This window comes from Manis javanica, chromosome 2, assembly GCF_040802235.1.
Source record: "Manis javanica isolate MJ-LG chromosome 2, MJ_LKY, whole genome shotgun sequence".
In the NCBI taxonomy this organism is placed as follows: domain Eukaryota; kingdom Metazoa; phylum Chordata; class Mammalia; order Pholidota; family Manidae; genus Manis; species Manis javanica.
In genome coordinates this window covers 137490630-137515265 of record NC_133157.1, presented here as the reverse complement: position 1 = coordinate 137515265, position 24636 = coordinate 137490630, and the positions used below count along the sequence as shown (strand labels likewise).

General features: G+C 36.2%; 1 protein-coding gene across 1 annotated transcript in view; it reads right to left on the bottom strand.

Moving 5' to 3' along the window:
- Positions 1-24636, bottom strand: part of SNTG1 (syntrophin gamma 1) — an 832887-nt gene that overhangs the window by 402396 nt on the left and 405855 nt on the right. The window lies entirely within an intron of this gene.

The following is a 24636-nucleotide window of genomic DNA, read 5'->3' as shown; positions in this document are numbered from 1 at the left end:
ACTAAATAGCTGTTTGGCTTATATTTTTTTCTGTTTCATCATTTGTAAAATGAAATGTTTGAACTAAAATTCTCTGTAAAGCAGCATGATTTCAGGGCTATAGGGTAGGTGTTGAAAATAAACAGACTTTCATTTAAATTTTCCTTCCACAACTTCCAGACTTAGTCTCCTTGTCAAAAACACCACATGCTTCTCCAGAATGGCAGGATTTATTTTATTAAAAGACACGTTTCAAAACTAAGTGTATTTCGCTATATCCTTCCATTTTCAAGATTAGTAGCATCCCAATCTTACACGATCAGGCATACAATTCCATGAGTTAATTCCACCTTTAATTGCACCGTTTCTAGCCAGAAAGAAAACAGGGAGCTCAGTGCTACAACCGCAAGGACCTGAATTCTGCCAGTTACCATGTGAGCTAGGAAGAGTACCCCATGCTTCAGAAAGGGCACAGCCTGGCCCACACCTTGCTTGTAGCCTTGGAAGACACTGAATCAGGGACCCAGCTGAATTCCTGACACATGGAAACTGTGAGTTAATAATACATGCTGTTTTAAGCCATTAAATTTGTGTCATCTGTTACACAACAACAGAAAATTAATATAGCAGAAGATATAGCAATGTCAACCTTCAGGTGGCAAGACTCACCAGGACAGGGTAAACAATATATAATTACAGCTAATTCATTTTTGATCACTGCATGTTAAGATACATTTGTGACACAATGTATAGAAAATGTGATCCTGGACCATAAGTAACTTAAACTTGGTATTATTTTTAAAAATAGGAAAGAGAGAAATTGTTATTAGCATTACATAGAGTATTCCAGACAAGGTGTGATGATGTGGCAAAGCTTTTTGAGGGAATCTAACTAAAAGGAAACCTGGCCATGTTTTAGTTTGCAGTGAATCAATAGTGCCTCTTCATAAAAAGGCTGATTAGTGACTGCTTGCTCCAGACGTAAAGAGCTGTCTATAAGTTTTAAACCTTTTGTGGGAGGGGGTGGGGAAAGTCAAGGCTTTCTTTATTCAAAGCAAATAAAGGACAAATGTGGTTTTGCATCGGCAGGAATGCAGAGAAAGCAGGCAGATTGAGCTTTCTGGATAAGCACAAGAAGGGAATAACTCTCTGAAATGGAGTGTCCTGTTGGGGATTATCGAGTGCATTTTTCACTCATAGGTCTGCCCTTCTTAGATAGGCGCACACCCAGCTGAGGGCTTATGTGTCCTTACTCAGAGAACAGGTATGCACTATCAATTAGTCCTTCTAAGGCACCATGGGTTTCCTTTGGGACCAGTTAGAATACTAAACCCAAAAGCATGTGATTTGTGACTGAAGACTGAGCCCTTCATCCTTGTCTTCCTGGATGGTTTCCGTCTTCATTTACTGATCCTCAGCCATTAACATTTGTGTTGAAAGCACCACTACTGTTATCACACTGAATGTGCGTTTGTGGCTGCAATTTATCTCACTTGAATGAAAAGGGATGGTTTCTGGCCTCAATGTTATTAGTCAACAACGTGAAAGAACACACTGTGTGTATGCATGTGTGCAAAGCATACGTGTGCATGCAACACACACACACATGCACACATCTCAGTGGCCTAATGCAGTTAAATAAATGCTCATGCTGCATTTCTTTGACTTGTGGATCGCAGGAGAAAAAGCCCTATCTAGCTTGTCATATTTCTCTAGGGCAGTGTTGTACTTGAATTACTTATCAAGGTAACATCTTTATTTTTCACGGCATCAGTGAGTTCTCCTTGCTTGGAATGATAAAAAGGCTGAAATGCTCCTGCCCATTTTCAGGGCTACTTTCAGTGAGAAGCAGAGTTGCTAAAAGTGCTCGTTCAATGCAGGTGTTCTGATGGCTCTAAATATTGTGAGGAGGCAAGAGCATTTCAGTTGCTTTTGAAAATCTGCCTGAGAGCTGTCTTAATTTGTATATTGGCTGTTTACCAGAATAGAAAGAATAAAAACAGAACTATTTTGAATAACGGGGAGCCAGGGCTCCTCCCTTCTCCACAGGGATCCTCTGTAATACAAAGAGAGAAGTAAAAGTCCCCTTCCTCCGGAGTCAATTAAAGCAGAAACATGTTATCCAACTCTGTTTTGAAGATTACTTTCCAATCTTAAGCTAATTATCTAACTGTATTTACCCTTAGCAGTTGGAGAAAGCCTATCTTTCTGAGTCTTAATTATGCAATATTTAAGATGAGGTGGCTATAAATAAGATTTCTTAAAGTCTGTTTCTGGATCACATTTCTCTGAGTCCATAATTCAATTTTACTTATAAGGGGAAATAAGAAAAAGTGAGCTATTTTAAACAGTGAGATGAGGGGGAAAATAAAAGTAAGAAACAATGATGATGGCCATATTTGTCTTTCTTGTTTAAAAAACTCAAGTAAAAGCAGACTCCACAGAAAAGTTTACAAATAGTTTTTAAAACTCTCCTTTACTTATACCAATAAAACACAAAGGAGCATACAAAATTATAAAGACTGATGAAATTCTCTACAAGAAAGAATTTTTCCAACAGGATAAAAAATATCTAAGAAAGAAACATTATCTTAAAATGGTCCCAACATAAAGCAAAAGGACAACCCTTCATAAGTTTTAAGTAGGAGTATATAAATGCTATGAGAAAAATAAGCTTTAGAGAAGTAAAAAAAAAAATACCATAAATGTAGTTTCTCTGAAGAAAGAAAAATAATTCTATATTTTGAGAAGTTTAACTGTAAGCCTTTTGCAGCATGAAGAAACACAATGATTATAATTACTGCCACCAGCATACAGGATACCAGTCCACATGTTGGGGGCTGTATCTGAAGCATGTTTCAGAGGTGAACACGTTGATGACCCATTACATTTCAAGTAAAACAGAAAACCCTCCAGATTTACAGACTCTTCCATACCTTCAACATTTTACTCTGAACTATCTTTTCTGTTCTTACATGCTTAATGTATCATCTCTTTTAATATCAAACTGAACCCAAAACACCAGAGTCTCCTCCATGACAGGGAATGTTCTTCCTCACCCCATTCTCCCCCCAGGACCCCAACTCTTACAGTTTGGAGGTGCTCAGTATTTAAGTTTCATTCTTTAAAAGACACATTTGTGGGGTTTTTTTTCCAGTTCAGGAATGATGCAGTGGTATTTCCTAATCATCAAAGATTGTCAAGCAACTGCCTGCCTACTTCAGGAAAAGATTTTAGCTAACATTTTTAAACATTCTAAAGTTTATTTTACAGTTTTCTCAGACCAGGTATGTCCTGCTACTGAATAAAGGAAATTTCAGCTGTGTTCAGCCCTTCATATCACCTTACATTAGGTGGTAATTTGGTTTTAGCACTACTGAATTTTTTTCATTTGCTTGCACAATTTCCCCTCCAGTTTGTTATGCCACGGTCTGTGTTTCATTGTGATGTTCCTGCTATAAGTCTATTTATTTCCAGAACAGCTCACTGAGTATCTTTGAGCTCATCATTAAATTATATATGATAAGAAGAAAGGCAAAGCATATTAATCAAAAGAGATAAATGCATTCTTTTCAAAGGTTAATTTTCTAGAAAACTCAAACAGTAGCATTCATCTTTTCTGTCAAAAATAATTGAGTGCCTCTTTGTGTCTTTCCTATATAAAGCTTGGATAGCCAAGCACTAGGTGAAGGGAAACTCTGTGTATAGATATGTTCTATGTGAACAAGTAACCAGCTTGTTCCAGTTTACTTGTACTTTCCTGGATTTTTATTGGAAATCCTACATCTTGAGAATCTTGAGAACCCCTCAGTCTGAACGATCTGAGAAGTCCAGACACCCTGACACCAGCTACTACATGAAAATAACCTACAAAACTAGAACACCAACATTTGCAGCCCTAATGAGCAGCAGACTTACCTAAAAATCACCAATACCAGCTCAGAGCACTGAGAGGACAAAGGGACACAAGCCGCCTCCTGAAAGAGTAGCGCACCACTGCCTAGGAAAGCAAACACCAAGAAACCACACACACTAGACCTGACTCTTACCAAGACTCTGGAACTAATCACCAGTTTACAGGATAAAAAGATACATAACATGTAAAAGAATAGCACAGAGATGCAATTGGCAAAATTCAGACCAGGAAACTGGAAAAGAGGTCAGGATTCTTCAACAAATACATTCCAGAGTTTAAAAAAAAAAATAGTGATAAAGAGAAAGAGGGAGAATTCCCAGGCTGGAAAATCTACTCTTGCAAATTGGTCCCATGAAGCTTTGGAATCGTTGAAGTGAGGTCTGTATTTTAACCATGAGTACTTAATATTAGCAGAGTTGCAAAATCATAAGGGGCATCCAAGAAGGTTTCCTGCATATTAAACACACAAAGCATTTTCTGGTTCTTCTAATGAAGTGAACTTTCCCCCTATGGAATCTAACAAATATTTATTCATGCTACATAGACATACTTAGCTTATTGAAATAAGCACTTATTCCACTGACTTATCGACAGTAAACTTCCTGATGTCAGGGACTCTTTCAAATTATTATAAATTCTGCGATGTCTCCCTTGATGTCATATGCAGAGAAGTTAAGCAGTACATACTATGAGAATTATGTTTAAATGTGCCAGGAGTGAAAGCTGTGATCATGCGTGGACAGGGGCTCTACAGACATGGCTTCCTACACTGTCCTAGCCCAGCAGTATGGGGGACTGTGGTATTCCGCAGAAAGAAGAACCAGCTGCAGGATGGAGTTATCTTGTCAGCGCGCTAACATCAACCACCCTGCCCTATCCTTTATGTCGACTGATGTCTTATTTTTGAATTATCTCCCTGGGAAATATCCATACTCATTATGGTGATGGGATTAAGGCTCAGGATTTCAATTCTATTAAGCCCAGAAGATTATCTGATAAACAATGTGTACCTCATATACAGTGAGTCATCACTATTTTTTATTTCAAAAATCAATAGGATCATTGCTTTGGTTTGTATTATTTGGTAACTTTACAAAGTGAAGTGCATATGGTGATTATGTAAGAGTCAAACATAATAACATCAATGATTAAAATAATTTTACACAACAGATAAAATACAGTGAAAGATGTTATTTCATAAATTCAACCTAGTTTGCTATTATTTGCTATTTACATTTTCTTATTTCAAATCCAATGCAACATTAATAATCCTAATAATCCTGTTAAAAATGAATCCTTGGTTTTTATTTTATTTTGTTTTTTCCTTTGCAATCCTTTAAAATGATTTTTTTTATGGTTAAAGTAAGTTGATTGCTCATTGCTTTCAACCATTTTAATATTCATGACATTTTGATGGTTCTTATAGAAATATCTCACTTTACTTAAATGTAGTTTAATCAGCACAGGTAAGTACTTTCACACAGAAATCATGGTAATGATGTAACAGTTTTCCAACTAATAGTTGGCTCATAAACTACTTTCTAATTAATGCCATGTTCTATTTCATCAGTGCTGACGACATCCTCGTCTGCCTTTCCCACCTTCTGCAGGTTTCAGAGTGCCCCTCACTAGGAGGTCAAGCTCCTTGGAGCTTAATAATCCCTGTTGACTGACAGAAATTACTGTTGGGTAAAGAAGGCAGGAAAAATTTCCATGGCAAAAATTGTGTGATTTCTGATTCTTAGTTTTCTGGTTTTTATTTCAATTTTGTTTCCTGGCCATAAAATCCCAGGCAGCTTTCCTTAAAAAAAAAAAAATAGGCCTTTGATTTAATAATCCTGAGCTGTCATACTAGTGGTTTTGTGTAAGTGATCCAGAAAGATCACTGGACTTCTCTGGAACAAACCTGCTTCAGCTCTGCAAAGGATGGCCTAGGCCAGATGGCACGCCAGTCCCCTTACAACTCCAAGATGCCAGGGTAACTAAATGCCCACAAGTGCAGAGCCTGTGAGCCAATGTGAGCATGTGGCACAATTCTGTTTTGTTTTTATACTTCCATCCATGTTGAGCATGTTAGAAAGTTTCTCTACCTTCGTTCTTCTATTTCATCTGTGATAATGCTATCTGGGCTGCCTATTTCTTTTGTTTTTTATTTTTTTTTAATTGAGGTACATACAATAAAATGTATAAATCTTAGTGTATAGTTCAATGCATTTTGACATGTGTATACACTTAGGTAACCATCACCCAGATCAATATATTAAACACTCTCTAGTAATTCATCAAGTATAAATAAAGATAAGAATATTCATACTGGTGTGAAATACTGTATGTGTAAAGAATGTAACAAAGCATTTATCCAGACCTCAGTCCTTACTAAATGTCAGAACATTCATTCTAGACAGAAACCTTACAAATGTAAAGAATGCAGCAATTATTTTTCATATCCCTGAAAAGTTAGTCTTCATCAGAGAATTCATACTGGAGACAAACCTTACAAATATAAAGAATGTGGTAAAGCCTTTAAGTTGTGCTCAAGCCTTACTGCATACCAGATAACTCATACGAGAGAGAAATGATTTTTCCACAGATGTAGTATGGAGTTTTTGTAAACTATACATGTAGGGAGCATGAAAGCTTTCAGATGGGAGAAAAGAAGCTAAAAATTGACTGTGGCAAAGCTGACAACTGTTCCTCACATACTGTACAAATGAAAATTCATAGTGGAGAGAAAACATACCAATATGGTTAATGTGGAAATAATATTGCCCAAGAAATTCACCTTAGAAACATGACAGTCTTCATAATGGAGAGAGACTTTACAGGTACAAAATACTGCTGGAAAGTATTTAAGTAAAAATGTAAAGCAGCCAGGAATGAAATACATAAGAAAGCTCTAAGACACCAAATTTTTTAGAGGTTACTCTCACAGTATTATTCAAATGATTTCAAATAAACAGGGATCAGATAAAAAAAAAAGATACCAAACATTCTCACTCATTTTTCCCCCTTTCCCTTCTCACTCATTTTTCCCCCTTCCCCTATTTCACCCATCCTCCCACCCATCCCCATGGCAACCAGCAGTCTGTTCTCTGTGTCCATGAGTTTATCTTTGTTTTGTTTGTTTGTTTTTGTTTTTCAGATTACACATATGATTGTTATAATAGGATATGATACATTGGAAAATATTTTGTTCAAAGACAGTAAGATGCTAATAGTACTTTAGGAGAGGAAATACAATATAGAGGGCTCAATTGCAAATATGAAAAGAGAAAATATCAGAGATTAAAGGGCAAAGTATAAATTTTAAATTTAGTCTAGAGAGATTATGTAGATTGAGGATCAGAATAACAGATTATAGGAAGTTTTTTTCTTTTTAAAGGGCAAGGCAAATGTGAAGACTTGTTTTTGCCTAGGTCCTCCTCTTCTATAACCGTCTGTGACAATATTTATGCATATTAATAAAATCTGTCTTCTCTTTTACTGATTATGTTTACATTTATTACCAACAACCACGGAGTCATAAACTAACAAATACAAGATATAGAAGAGACCAGAAGATGTGGTATTTAGTAAAGAGAATGGTCTCAACATCACATGGGGAGTTAATAATGCACAGCTGTTTAACACAAAGACTTTTATACAAAATTGAGAATATACATACATCCTTAAGTGATAATTGAGACTCAATGTTGTTTATAAGTATTAGGTTAAACCACATGAAATTACTGTTATTGAAAATGTTTTGGCCCATGCAAATGACAATTGTGTATGTTTCAATCTTACCATAAAATGACTCTCCAATAGTTCCTAGTTTTTATTTTTTACCCATACACGTATAGACACAGTGAACAAATACAAAGTATACAGCTATAGATTTTTAAGTGTTTAAATGCAGTATTTTTTCTTATTCTAATAATGGGGACTGGACCAAAATACAATATATATCATGTATACATTGAGAAATCAATGTGAATTCTATTATATTTCTAAATAAAAAATGACCAGACTGAAGAGTTTTGCTTGAACCCAAGATAATGCAACAACATATGACTGGTTTAATTCTCATTATCACCAAATATTCTGGCTGACCCCACAAGAAAAATGCTAATGTTTCTAAATACATTTGAAAATAAGTTCGGAGGGTGGGTTCCAGAGGGTAAATGAATTTAATAAATATCAGGGATAGATTACTTCAAGTAAAGGGAATCCTAAATGAAGACACCCAGAGGTAGAACAAAGCGAACGTGTTCAAGGATCTCTGAGAAGCCTGGGCTGGAGGGGGCTCACTGATAATTCCAGACTCCATCACTGCCTGGCCACAGGCTTAGAAGGATCACCCTAGTCACAGTTCCACAGCCAGTGTGCGATTTCAGAAAGCCTCCAGGCAGAGAAAATCTATATGATAATTTTACTTTTATTTTCACATACAATCATAAAATTAGACAAGGACAAACAAGTATGTGTTTTCCAGCTTTCTTTGTGGAATAGAAATATTTCATTTTTGTTGTTCAGTTATTTATTCCTGGAAGAACTGTGAGATCACTTGCATTTTACAGCAAGGAGAATTATTTCACCAAATAGCCTTATGATTCAAAAGTGGTCATTTATTCAGTAAACAATTACTAAGCCCTCATTACAGACTCTGAGCTGGACCTTATGGGTATAAAGATGAATAAACATGAAGACTGTGTCCTGAACAAGTTTTAGTCCTGTAGCAAATAAATAACTTTACAGGCACTGATGTAAAAATGTCACTGTACTCTGAACAGGTTTGCACCACAGGTGTTTTGTTTGTTTTTAAATTTAGACTTCATTTAGTTTGATTACTCAAGAGAGGGAACTGTTTGGAAGAGAACTGCACCCAACCTTTTCTTTACATGAGATTGGCATTCATCTAGTATAAGGAAGCCATGATTTTTCAGATGTGGTTGTGAGGTCAGTGTCCACACCCAGGAGAGCAAACCAGTGTGGGGTTCATGAGTTTCTGTACACCTGCCCTCCTGTGAGCTGTTAGAGCCACTGCCTCAGGCTCCTCAGATGGATGTGTTCGGATTCAGTGTTTCTACAACCATGGTTTAGAGGATGTTAGTTTAATTGAATATGGTTTTCGTCTTGCCTCTGTGGATCTTACCAGTTTTGCCAGTTTTTATTAACTTTTATTAAGAAATAAACAGAAAGATATAGAGAAATAAATGTAGTGCATACTACCTGTTTTGTCTAATTCATATGGAAAATCCCATTTACACAAGGCCTTGTTCAGTGGTATCTGAGTCTTCATTTCTGATTTTCTAAGATCACATCATTAATGAGAAGATGGACAGAAAGCATATGTTTTTGCATTGATAACAAGCAATACAGAATCTTTTTATGTAATTACCTCCAGGTTTATGTATAGATAGCTGAAACAAGGAAGATGTTTATATAAATATCACGACGAGGGAAATTTTCTTCTTTCAAAGTTGTCTTTAGTTTATTTGGACAGTTGTTCCTCTTTATTAACAGTCATATGTTTCTCTTTTCACTTACTCAGCTTCAATTTTATTTAGGGGATTAGGTGAGAGACTTAAGGCAACCTAGACTGTGGTGTGATTCAGCCACTGGCCGACTAAATCAATGGACACATTTAAATTTTTAGAGCCCAAACACCTTGTCCTAAATGTATTTATGGTTTGTTTACCTTAGCAAAAATAACTTTTCCTGTCTATTGATTTACAAGCAAAGTACTATTTTCTACAATGCGAAGGAATAGTTTCTGGTTAACAGTGAAAAGTACTTGTCTTAATAACCCGATTAACAAATAACCCATTTGTTACTTTGCTTGTAAAGTACAAATGGATTATTTGTTAATCGGGTTAATCATTAGGGAAATGCAAATTAAAAACACAATGAGATATCACCTCACACCAGTAAGGATGGCCAGCATCAAAAAGACTAAGAACAACAAATGTTGGCGAGGATGTGGAGAAAGGGGAACCCTCCTACACTGCTGGTGGGATTGTAAGCTAGTTCAACCATTGTGGAAAGCAATATGGAGGTTCCTCAAAAAAAGAAAAATAGAAATACCATTTGACCCCAGAATCCCACTTCTTGGAATATACCCAAAGAATACAACTTCTCAGATTCAAAAAGACATATGCACCCTTATGTTCATCACAGCACTTTTTACAATAGCCAAGATACGGAAGCAACCTAAGTGTCCATCAATAGATGAATGGATAAAGAAGAGATGGTACATATATACAATGGAATACTATTCAGCCATAAGAAAGAAACAAATCCTACCATTTGCAACAACATGGATGGAGCTGGAGGACATTATGCTTAGTAAAATAAGCCAGGTGGAGAAAGACAAATGCCAAATGATTTCCCTCATTTGTGGAGCATAACAATGAAGCAAAACTGAAGGAACAAAATGGCAGCAGACTCACAGACTCCAAGAATGAACTAGTGGTTACCAAAGGGGAGGGATTTGGGAGGGCGGGTAGTGAGGGATGGAGAAGGGTTGTTATGTTTAGTACACATGGTGTGGGGGATCATGGGGAGAACAGTGTATCACAGAGAAGGGACATAGTGGATCTCTGGCATCTTGCTGCACTGATGAACAGTGACTGCATTGGGGTAGGGGTGGGGACTTGATAATATGAGTAAATGTAGTAACTACATTGTTTTTTCATGTGAAACACACATAAGAGTGTATATTAATTATACCTTAATAAAATATTATTTAAAAAAGTACTTGTCTTTAAAACATAGTATAGAAATAAGCAGGCCAATTATTGTTCACATAAAACATTGGTGTTTTCTCCTATTAAAGTTGTGAGTGTGTGTATGTGTGTCTCTGTGTGTGTTCAATGAAATAAAAATTGTGTTTTCATAATTGTCTTTAGATATTAGTTTATCCTCCAGTAGGTGGCAGCCTATGATGTTAAAAGGGTACATGATATTATTCTGGAAGCTTTTAAACTACTTCATACAGAACTAAAATGAGTGGAAGAAAAAAATTGCTTTTTATAGCTGCCTATTTATTCTTTGGAATAAAAACAAGTTATACATTTATTGTCATTCTGAAAGTAATGACAAAATCGCCAGTGTACAAATAGTGACTATGCCATTTTAATGGACATCCAGATTTTAACAGTAGCTTGGATATAGCAAGGTTGAAAACCACAATATTTGAAATAGTATGTTATCTGAGAATACAGAAACAGGCAGTTATGCAAAAATCATTTTTGGCCAGGTATTTGACTGTTTTCCAGCATAACTGAATGAATGAAAGAAAAGATAACTTTATTTACATTTAACCTATTATTCTGCAAGAACAATTATCTTGTCATGTACCTAAGGTTTTTCAGAATCTCAATGTCAATTGTCTTTACTAGGCAAACATGACTTCTGGTACCTCCAAACTGGTACCACTGATGCTTGAGCTAATCCTAAACTAATACTAACATTAGTTTTCCTGTCATACATTAAATTTAACTCATCAGAGCAATTGAATTAAATGGTTAACTTGCTTTACTACCATGTTTTCCCTCCACTTATTCAATTTCTTCCTTTCCTGCAATCAAAATTTATTCTCAGCCGTGTGTCTTATTTCTCATGTCAGTATTCACCTAATTTCATTTTCTGTATCTATTGATGTTCAGTATTCACAGGAGTAGCAAACAATAGATACTCTTATAAACATCTGTTGAGTAAATATTTATTAAAATGCTATAAATATTTGTTGAATAAATAATATGCCACATTGGCCAAGTATTTTGCATATGAATAAATATAGCAAATATTCACTATTCTTGAAGTCTAGTTATACAGATGGAGAAGAAAAAGTTCCATTTATCAGAGAGGGAAAAAAGTTATTAGGGATTGTTTCTCCCACTCTATTTGTCCCTTGTTTGAACTCCAATACATCAACTGCCTATTACTATAGGATTTATCACTCCTCAGTGTGCCAACAGGAATACTCAGTTATGTGTTTATGGCTAAAAGAGACCAATTTCTCCTAGGAAGTTTGGGACTACACCTCTCTATGCTGCCTTGCACTGAGTTAGCCAAACTGTTATTTAGCCATAAACAAATAAATCAAAGCAGAGGTGCAGCAATAAAAACTCAAATAACTTCAACATCTTTGCTTTCATCCATGACTGCATGATACATGAACATTTGAAATAAGTGAATTAAGTCTCAGTTCAAGTATAAAATATCTTTCTTTTGTGAACAAATCAAGCAATTTCTGCATTAAATGAACTCTATTATATGAGTATTCATGCATAGAAATATATGTATGTACATACTCATTTTTAATTGTTATGTATAAAATTATACATAACTTTAGTTTTATATAAAATACTATAAGCCAAGCTTTTGTACTAGATGATTTAAATTCAATAAATGATATAAGAACATTTCATTATCTTTTTTTTTCTGCATACATATTATATGTGTTTAAAAGTGTACTGCATCCATTGTTCTAAATATTCACATGTATAAACTTGTTATGGGTGCACTGGGTTGTACTGAAGCAAGCTTTGTAATCACATGTAGAATATTGTAATTTATGTGAATAGCAGAAGGTGATTTCATGATCTTGGACATTTGTGAATAACAGGAAAAACAAATGCTTCCCACATAAGTTTGGAAGTAATTATTCTAGTATATTCTATCTATTCTTTACAGCTTCACATGAGTTATAGAATATTTTCTGTAAAAATTTTCAAGGAGAAACCATAAAATATATAGGTTGCAAAAACAATACACATGTGAAGATACTGAAAGGGATCACTATTAGGAAAGAGAGGACTTTTTAGAGATTAGAGATATAGTCAGGGTGTATAAGTATCTTTCAGTAAGCCATAAAGTAAAGGAAAGGATTCACCACAGCATTGAAAGTTGAAGGATGAATATGAACACTTGAGGTATGAGAGTAATTTCTAAACCCACAGCATTTGGACACATATACCATGTTAAAAAAATGAGAGCAATGAGCATTACCACAAATATCAAATTAATAAAGACACCTCCAAGTTTAAAGTGACAATTTTTATTGTAAGAATATTTTGTTTATGGATTCCTTTTCCAATTTTACTTCAAAAATCAACTATGTGTAAATTATTTATAGACTAAGCAAGTCTCATTACATGTGTCTACTTATCTTTTTGTTGATATTTTTACACCAGCCAATTATTGCCCTGAAAGTTATGTAACATTTACATATAATTGACCCTTGAAAAACACAGAGGTTAGGGACGCTTACTCATGCATAGTCGAAAATCTGCATAAAAGTTCTGACTCCTCCAAAATTTAACTACTAATAGCCTGTATTGACCAGAAGCCTTACCAATATACATGATAGATTAACATGTGTTTTGCATGATACATAGATAATATAGTGTATTCTTACAATAAAGGGAGCTGGAGAAAGGAAGATGTTTTTTCAATTTGTTTCAAATCTCCAAATAATTTTCAGTATATTTATTGAAAAAAGTTTCACAGTTCAGGGTTAACTTTACACACACACACACACACATACACAGACATGTTTTTCCCCTTTAAATTCAAGTTTCTCCAGTTGAATAAATGATTATTTGAAAGAAATTCTGATATGCTACTACTTTTAACAGTGAGAATCATCACAAATACTTTGGAAGACAATTTGGAAATGTATATTCTGTGACTAGCAAATAATTCCATGGTACATCCAATTTCGCTAAGGTAAGTGGCTTAGAGAGAGTACCACACACGTGTCAGAATGACATGTATAAGAATGTTTACTCTATATAAACATCACAAATCTCCATAAAACAGAAAATACACAAGTAAATTTTATCATACCAGTATAATTCTAAATTTCAGCTAAACTGGTTAAACTAGATTTACATCTATCAACAGAGAAATCACAGACATATAATAATGACTAAAAAACAATAATAATGAACATTTCACAGGAATGCAGGAGACAATTAATGTAGTATGTAAAAATTCTCAAAATGATACAATATTGTTAATGCATATCAATGTATGCATCATAGAAACACAAGAAATTGAACAGACCACATTAGAAACCATCTGTAAGCAATGGCCGTATTACTTTAGAACAGCAGTAGTGGATATTCATTATACTTGAAAAAGGCTCTGAAGGGAATAACTAAAAATATTTTTAAAAAATACATAAACAATGGCATGCAAGTTTTAATTGCATCACACAGCATATTACTTACTGTGGTGTTGGCAGACATCTAAATCAATTATTCTTTTCATGAACAAAATTGGTACAGCCTCAATAAAAGGATTTGAACTGTTCTACTTTCTGTATGCAAAGAAAAATATGTTTTTAAATAGTCTTTTCCATACACTAGCTTTTTGAGCAGATACATCCTTTGGGTTAAAAATAAAGGGGATTCCCCATTCTCCCCAGGTCAGCAGGAACAATCTTCTTCAAGCCCATGGATTACCTATGATTCAGGACACATGTCAAACTTTTGGTTTGGGAGAATTCACCATAATTAAAAACATTTTCTTAAGAAGAAGAACAATGAACAAAAAGCAGTTACAAATAAGGTAGATTGTATTAAAATTACATGAATAAACACCTAAATATGAATCTCTTATATACAATAATTAAAAGACAAAGACTGCTAGAGTGGATAAAAAACAAAGTCCGAACTAGTTTTTTGTCTACAAGAAACTGATTTTAAAGATAAAGACACAGAAAAATTAATAGTAAAAGACTAGAAAAAGATATATGCTGGAACAAATCTAAGCATATTGGAGTGACTTCTGGTTTCTGTTTCAGAAGGTAAAGAGCTTAGAAGTTGTCACGCTATACCAACAAGTCCAAAAGCTGAATGAAATCAAGAAATTGACAAGTATTCTTTGATCCATCAGAGAATTGATAGATTAATAGAACATTGTCACACCCAAAAATAGATGGGCAGATACAGAGACGCACAACTTTTTTAAGCAGGAACACTACTCAGGAGTAGAAACCTCTGTGGGAACCAGTATCAGACAGGAAAACCTGAACTGTAATTGACTAATTGCTGGAAACTCATTGGATAAATCTAAGAGTTAAAAACTCTGGTGTGGGGAGCAGCTGTAGGGGGATCCCACACCTTCCAGTCTTACCTTCAGGATACTGAAGGTGAAAATTGATGAAAAGTGCCTCATGCTTCTGTCCCGAGAAAGGAAAAGTAGCTCTTTTGAAACACACCAGATACATTCTATTCTTAACAAACACTTCCGTCAAAAGAAACTATCTTGCCAGAACCTAACTTACTGTTGTTGTTTTGATTTTTTTCTAAAGCCTAACCAACCTGTGTGAAGGGAAATACCCAACTCCAGCCCACTGTAGATGTCTACATGGTGAAAGGGAAACTCCAACCCACTCTAGCCTTCCATGTAGGAGAAGGGAAATATTTAACTCCAGACCCCATAGTCATCCTGTCCCATCTGAAAGGGATGCTGAGAAGCACTGGGAAATTGCATATTTCAGGTACAGGTTCACTAAAAGCCTGAGGCCTAATCATGCCTAAGGCTAGAATGCTGCCTTGCCCAAATCTCAGCACTGTATCACTAAAGGCTTGTTTATCACAGTTCCTTTCATTCAGTAAGTACATCATGTTTAGCTTTCAAAAAAAGTAAGATATTTTAAAAAGAAAAGAAACAAAAACAAAAAACATAGTTTCAAGAGGTAGAGAAAACAGAGAAAACATCAGAATCAGACTTGGTAGAGATGTTGGAATGATCAGAACAGGAACTTAAAACAACTATGGAGAATGAGCTAAGGGCTCTTATGGAATAAGTAGACAGAAGGCAAGAACATAATAGCAGTGTAAGAAGTTACATGGAAATTCTAAGAAAAAATAAAATAGAAATGTTATAGATCAAAAGCACTGTAATAGAAATGCCTTTGATGGACTTGTTAGTCAGTTGAACAAAACTTAAGGAAGAAGGAAGAATATCTGAACTTGAGGATATGTCAATAGAAACTTCCAAAACTGAAATAAAGAGAAAAGAAAGACTCAAAAAAATTGACAGAATGTCCAGAAACTGTGAGACAACTACAAAAAAATGGAACATATGGATAGAAGTTCTTTAACATTCACTGAGATAGGCCTAATGTCTTCTTAAGTGAGAAGGAAAATGATACAGGTCAAAAATCTAGATCTACACAAAGAAAGAGCATTAGTAAAGGTGCAAGTTAAAATAAAATACAACTTATTTTTTAATGCTTAATTGACCCACAAGATAACTGTTAAAAATAACAATGTATTTTATGACTACAGCTCATATATAATGCAAATGAATGGCAGCAATGATACAGGGAATGGGTTGGAGGAATTAGGAACAATTTATTAGAAATTATTGAACTACTACCTGTGAAATGGAATAGAGTTATTTGAAGTAGATATGGATTAGCTGTAATGTATATTGTGAATTCTAAACAATCATTAATAAAAGTTTAAAAAGAAGCATCAGTAGGAGATGCTCAAGATGGAGGTGTGAGTAAGGTGGCAGAAACCTATTCCCAAAACCATATATATTTTGAAAATACAGTAAATACAACTATTCCTAAAAGAGGGACCAGAAGATACAGTACAACAGCCAGGTTACATCTACATCTGTGAGAACTCAGCATCTCGTGAAAAGGGTAAGATACAAAGCTGTGACCCAGCGGGACCCAAGCACTTCCCCCACCCCAGCTCACTGGTGGGAGGAAAAGAATCAGACTGGGGAGAGAATGGAAATGCAAGACTATTAAATAAACAGCTCTAGTAATCTGCACTGGGAGGACAGACACATATTGCATGGTGTACGTGGTATTAGAGAAATGGAAAAGTAAAATCCGATACTAAGACTGCGAACAGGGCCCCACAGCCAGCTGTCCTTGGACAAAAGAAAAGCAGTTGCTTTAAAGGTCTTAAAGGGACAGGGTTTAAAAGTTGGACAAAATTGTCCTGGCACACTCAGCCCAGCAGGCTGGGAACTTTAAGGAATCTCAGGTGCCCTAACCTCCTGGATGGCAATGCAGCTCCGAAGCCCTTCATAGTGATAAGCAGCCTACTGTTCATTCCCCCCTGCCAGAACTGCAAGCAAACCAGTTGACCCACCATGGCTGCAGAACAGCTGGGGAGCAGCCCCACCCACAGCAACCACACAGAGTCTTCTCCCAGTGTGCAGCTAACTGGGCCAGACCCAGAGGCTGCCCCCAGCATACAGCTGCCTGGCATAGACAGTGGAGAGACAGCGCAGAGCCCGGAAAGCACAAAGGGGCTTTATTTCTTGTGGCAAACACGCACTGCTCACCTGCAACTCTGGCCAGTGCCCTAGGCCATCCAGAGAGCTGCCCCACCCACAGCAGCTCAGGAGATTAACCCAGAGGCTTCCTCCTGCACCCAGTTCACTGGCACAGGCAGAGGAAGCCGATGCAAAGCCCAGAAGGCACATAGGGGCTCTGTTCTTGTGGCAAACATGCACTGCTCACCTGCAACCACCACCAGTGCCCTAGGCTATCCTGAGGATCACCTGCCACGGCAGCTCAGGGGATTAACCCAGAGGCTGCTCTCTGTGTGCAATTGACTGGCACAGGCAGCGGAGATGGACAAGGTGACCAGCAAGCAGGAAGGGACTTTGTTCTCACAGCTGACACAAGTGCAACTAGCTGGTGATCTCTTCTATCACCAAGAAAAGACAGAAGAAAATGGTTCAGTCCAAAATCACTCAAATACCAGAGAGAGGACATGGTGAGACCAAAATAACCCATCTTCCTGAAAAAGAATTCAAAATAAAAGTCATAATCATGCTGATGGAGCTGCAGAGAAATATGCGAAGCTAAGGGATGAATTCCAGAGGGAGACAACAGAAATGAAACAAACAATGGAAGGATTTAAGAGCAGACAGGATGAAGTGGAAGAGACTGTTAATGGAATAGAAATCAGAGAACAGGAATACAGAGAAGTTGAGGCAGAGAGAAATAAAAGAATCTCTAGGAATGAAAGAATATTAAGAAAACTGTGTGATCAATCCAAACAGAACAGTATTAGCATTATAGGGTACCAGAAGAAGAAGAGAGAGAAAAAGAGATAGAAAGTGCCTTTGAAGAAATGATTGCTGAAAACTTCCCCAAGCTGGGGAAGGAAATAGTTTTTCAGACCATTGAAGTCCACATAGATCTCCCAACACAAGGGACCCAAAGAGGACAACACCAAGACAAATAATAATTAAAATGGCAAAGATCAAAAATGAGAATAGGTATTAAAAGCAGCCAGAGAGAGAAAAAAGATCACCTACAAAAGAAAACGCATCAGGCTATCATCAGATTTCTCAACAGAAAACTTACAGGCCTGAAGAGAAAGGCATGATACATTTAATGCAATGAAACAGAAGGGCCTTGAACAAAGAATACTGTATCCAGCAAGAGTATCATTTAAATTTGAAGGAGGGATTAAACAATTCCCTGATAAGGAAAAGTTGAGGGAATTTACCTCCCACAAACCACCTCTACAGTGTATTTTAAAGAGATTGCTCTAGATGGAAGCACTCCTAAGGCTGAATACATATCACCAGAGAAAATAAAGTCACAGCAAAGAAAGTAGACCAACCAAATACTAACTAAAGGCAAAATAAAATCAGCTACACACAAAATGAGTCAAGGGAAACACAAAGGAGTACATAATAAAACACCTAACATATAAAGAGTAGAGGAGGAAGAATAAGAAAGGAGAGAAATAAAGAATCATCAGACTGTTTTTGCAACAGTGTAATAAGTGAGTTAAAGTTAGATGGTTAGATAGTAAGGAAGCTACACTGGAACCTTTGGTAACCATGAATCCAAAGCCTACAATGGCAATAAGCACATATCTATAGATAAGTGCTATAAATGTAAATGGACTGAATGCACGAATCAAAAGACACAGAGTAATAGAATGGATAGAAAAGCAAAACCCATCTATATGCTGCCTACAAGAGACTCATCTCAAATCCAAAGACATACACAGACTAAAAGTCAAGGAATGGGAAAAGATACTTCATACAAACAACAGGGAGAAAAAAGCAGGTGTTGCAGTACTTGTATCAGACAAAATAGACTTCAAAACAAAGTAACAAGAGGTAAAGAAGGACATTACATAATGATAAAGGGCTCAGTCAAACAAGAGTATATAACCATTACAAATATATATGTACCCAACACAGGAGCACCGACATATGTGAAACAAATACTAACAGAATTAAAGGAGGAAATAGAATGCAATGCATTAATTGTAGGAGACTTCAACACACCCCTCACTCCAAGGACCAGACGCATTTACCTCGGAATTTTATCAGACACACAGAGAAGACATAATAACCATTCTCCTTAAAGTTTTCCAAAAAATAGAAGAGGAGGGAATACTCCCAAACTCATTCTATGAAGCCAACATCACCCTAATAACAAAACCAGACAAAGACCCCACCAAAAAAGAAAACTACAGGCCAATATCCCTGATGACTGTAGACGCAAAAATACTCAATAAAATATTAGCAACCGAATTCAACAGTATATCAAAAGGATCATACACCATGACCATGTGGGATTCATCCCAGGGATGCAAGGATGGTACAACATTCGAAAATCCATTAACATCATCTACCACATCAACAAAAAGAAAGACAAAAACCACATGATCATCTCCATAGATGCTGAAAAAGCATTTGACAAAATTCATCATCCATTCATGATAAAAACTCTCAGCAAAATGGGGATACAGGGGAAGTACCTCACCATAATAAAGGCCATATATGATAAACCCACAGCCAACATTATACTGAACAGTGAGAAGCTGAAAGCTTTTCCTCTGAGATATGGAACTAGATAGGGATGCCCACTCTCCCCACTGTTATTTAACATAGTACTGGAGGTCCTAGCCATGGCAATTAGACAAAACAAAGAAATACGAGGAATCCAGATTGGTAAAGAAGAAGTTAAACTGTCACTATTTGCAGATGATATGATATTGTACATAAAAAAACCCTAAACACTCCAATCTAAAACTACTAGAACTGATATCAGAATACAGCAAAGTTGCAGGATACAAAATAAACACACAAAAATATGTAGCTTTCCTATACACTAACAACGAATCAATAGAAAGAGAAATCAGGAAAACAACTCCATTCACAATTGCATCAAAAAGAATAAAATACCTAGCAATAAACCTAACCAAAGAAGTGAAAGACCTATACCCTGAAAACTACAAGACACTCTTAAGAGAAGTTAAAGTGGACACTAACAAATGGAAACTCATTCCATGCTCTTGGCTAGGAAGAATTAATATCGTCAAAATGGCCATCCTGCCTGAAGCAATATACAGATTTGATGCAATCCCTATCAAATTACCAGCAACATTCCTCAACAAACTAGAACAAATAGTTCAAAAATTCTTATGGAAACACCAAAGACCCTGAGTAGCGAGAGCAATCCTGAGAAAGAAGAATAAAGTACAGGGTAACTCACTCCCCAAATTCAAGCTCTACTACAAGGCCATAGTAATCAACACAATATGGTACTGGCATAAGAACAGAGCCACAGACCAGTGGAACAGATTAGAAACTCCAGACTTTAACCCAAACATATATGGTCAGTTAATATTTGATAAAGGAGCCATGGACATACAATGGAAATGAGAGTCTCTTTAACAGATGGTGCTGGCAAAACTGGACAGCTACATGTAGGAGAATGAAACTGGACCATTATCTAACTCATACACAAAAGTAAATTCAAAATGGATCAAAGACCTGAATGTAAGTCATGAATCCATAAAACTCTTAGAAAAAAACATAGGCAAAAACCTCTTAGACATAAACATGAGTGACCTCTTCTTGAACATATCTCCCTGGGCAAGGAAAACAACAGCAAAAATGTGCAAGTGGGACTATATTAAGCTGAAAAGCTTCTGTACAGCAAAAGACACCATCAATAGAACAAAAAGGAACCCTACAGTATGGGAGAATATATTTGTAAATGACAGATGCAATAAAGGCTTGACGTCCAAAATATATAAAGAGCTCACCCACCTCAACAAACAAAAAACAAATAATCCAATTAAAAAATGGGCAGAGGAACTGAACAGACAGTTCTCCAAAAAAGAAATACAGATGGCCAACAGACACATGAAAAAATGCTACACATTGCTAATTATCAGAGAAATGCAAATTAAAACCACAATGAGGTATCACCTCACACAAGTAAGGATGGCTACCATCCAAAAGACAAACAACAACAAATGTTGGTGAGGCTGTGGAGAAAGGGGAACCCTCCTACACTGCTGGTGGGAATGTAAATTAGTTCAACCATTGTGGAAAGCAGTATGGAGGTTCATCAAAATGCTCAAAACAGACTTACCATTTGACCCAAGAATTCCACTCCTTGGAATTTACCTTAAGAATGCAGCAATCAAGTTTGAGAAAGACAGATGCACCCCTATGTTTATCGCAGCACTATTTACAATAGCCAAAAATTGGAAGAAACCTAAATGTCCATTGGTAGATGAATGGATAAAGATGCGGTACATATACACAATGGAATATTACTCAGCCATAAGAAGAGGGAAAATCCTACCATTTGCAGCAACATAGATGGAGCTGAAGGGTATTATGCTCAGTGAAATAAGCCAAGTGGAGAAAGAGAAATACCAAATGATTTCACTCATCTGTGGAGTATAAGAACAAAGGAAAAACTGAAGGAACAAAACAGCAGTGGAATCACAGAACCCAAGAATGGACTATCAGGTACGAAAGGGAAAGGGACTGGTGAGGATGTGTGGGTAGGGAGGGATGAGATGGGGGAAGAAGAAGGGTGGTATTAAGATTAGCATGCATGTTGGGGAGGAAGAAAGGGAAGGGCTGTAAAACACAGAGAAGACAAGTAGTGATTCTACAACATTTTGCTATGCTGATGGACAGTGACTGTAAAGTGGTTTATAGGGACTTGGTATATGGGAGAGCCTAGTATACATAATATTCTTCATGTAAGTATAGATTAAGGATAACAAAAAAAAAAGAAAGAAAAGGGGGAATACTCCCTGATAGGATAAAACTAACTATAAATCAATGATTAATGCATGCTTTAAATATCCTTAATTTTGATCACTAAAAAGGTGTCAGATGATCAACTATAGAGGTACATTTTTCTGATAAGATTCCTTTCTCTTAAAAAAAAAAAAAGCAGTTCCTGTGTGGTGACCTCCAATGAGTTCTACACAATGCTATACAGGGCATATCAAAGTTTGGGCAAAGAGTCTGTTTGTGTTTATACAGAGGATCAAAGCCTAATTTGGCTACACAGAAAACGAATTAAGATACAATATGAAGAACTTCCAACATCAACTTTCTCTGGAAGAGTCATTACAGAAGATGATCATCAAAAAACTTCAACAAACATCCTGGCGCTGTTGCAGTTGTAGCTACATTCATCCCACCGGTTCCTGGACTTGCCATTGGAATGAAAAGGAGATATCTAAGCTGGCCTGTGCATACAGTAAAACAACAAATTTGACTGGATCTATACTGTTGGAACTCAACCAAGAATTAGGAGAAGTGGAAGTTGCAGCGCTCCAAAATCTTGCAACTATAGACTATCTACTGTTAAAAGAACATATGGCATGTGAACAGTTCCCAGGAATGTGTTGTTTTAATTGTCTGATTTTTCTCAAACTATTCAAATTCAGTTAGACAATATTCATCATATCATTGATAAGTTTTCACAAATGCCTAGGGTGCCTAACTGGTTTTCTTGGTTTCACTTGATATGGCTGGTAATTGTAGGTGTGCTTTGGTTATGTAGCTGTATTCCTATGATGTTAATGTGTGCACACAGTTTAGTTAGTAGTTTAAAACTTACACGTGCTTATGTTACACTACAAGAAGATATGTCAAAGAAATAATCAATCTTCCCATGTTTTCTTCTGTCTTTTACTTCTATAGCCTTTCTTCTTCCTTCCTAATTACAACCCTTAAGTAGAATTCGCCTCATATCGAAATTACCGAGTATCATAATTCTTCCAAGTGGTAAAGATATCTCAAAATAAATGCTGGGCATAGAAGCCACAGGGCATATATCTGCAAAGAAGTAAAAAGCTAACCTTTTCAAACAATATTGCTTCTCTCTCACTTACCAACTTTACATTTCCCTGTATGGCCCCGAAAGATGACTGGTTAGCCAGAGACGGGTAAGATTCCTCAAGGGAGGAACAACCTAAGACAGGCACAGTCACAGGGGGGCCATCAGGAGAGAAATTGGGGATCAACAGAGCTGAGACTTAGAACCTCACCCCCCCTGTTTTGAGAGAAATCTTCTGCATCTGTGGATGTTTTGTTGCCCTTGTCTAGCTCGGATTAACACATAGTCTACAGGCACACACCTGATCATCTACAATTGCCCTCTTACAGCACTAAACTATGTTTTCTACCTTTATCTTGCATCTACCTACCACTTCAGCATTTTATTAAAGTAATAATAATAATAATAATAATAATAATAATAATAATAAGGGAGAAATGTGGGTTCACATATAAATCAAGTATAAAAATCAAACAAATAATCATATTTGACCTGATTGTTTATAGTTCATGATGCATGATCAAAACCGAAAGTTTCTGTGGTATGACTGCCCTTGCACTGTTCACCATGTAAGAACTTATTCACTATGTAAGAACTTGTTCACCATGTAGGAACTTGTTTGTTATGCTTTAGAAGATTGGAGACTGTTGAGAATTAGGCTTGGGGTTGATTAATGATTGTGTGTTGAGTCTCCTATACAGAATTTTATTGTTGTTAACAACCATCTGATCAATAAATATGAGAGATGTCCTCTCAAAAAAAAAAATTAAATTACAGACCAATACCCCTGATGAACATAGATGCCAAAATATTCAACAAAATATTAGCAAACTGAATTAAAAAGATATCAAGAGGGTCATACACCATGATCAACTGGGATTAATCTCAGGGATGCAAGGATGGTACAACATTTGAAAATCCATCAACATCATCCACCACACTAAAAACAAGAAGGACAAAAACCACATGATCATCTCCATAGATGCTGAAAAAGCATTTGACAAAATTCATCATCCATTCATGATAAGAACTCTCTCAACAAAATGGGTATAAAGGGCAAGTACCTCAACATAATAAAGGCCATATATAACAAACCTACATCGAACATCATACTTAACAGTGAGAAGCTGAAAGCTTTTCCTCTAAGATTGGGAACAAGACAAGGCAGCCCACTCTCGCCACTGTTATTCAATATAGTACTGGAGTTTCTAGCCATGGCAATCAGACAAAAAGAACTAAAAGGCATCCAGATTGGTAAGGAAGAACTCAAACTGTCACTATTTGCAGATGACATGATATTGTAAATAAAAAACCCTAAAGAATCCACTCCAAAACTACTAGAACTAATATCTGAATTCAGCAAAGTTGCAGGATACAAAATTAATAAATGGAAATCTGTTGCATTCCTATACTAGCAGAAAAAGAGTATAGCAGAATGATGAACTATCAGAAAGAGAAATCAGAAAAACAATTCCATTCACAATTGCATCAAAAAAGAATAAAATACCTAGGAATAAACCTAACCAAGGAAGTGAAGGACCTATACACTGAAGACTACAAGACACTCTTACCAGAAGTTAAAGAGGATACTAACAAATGGAAATTTATCCCATGCTCTTTGGTAGAAAAAATTAATATTGTC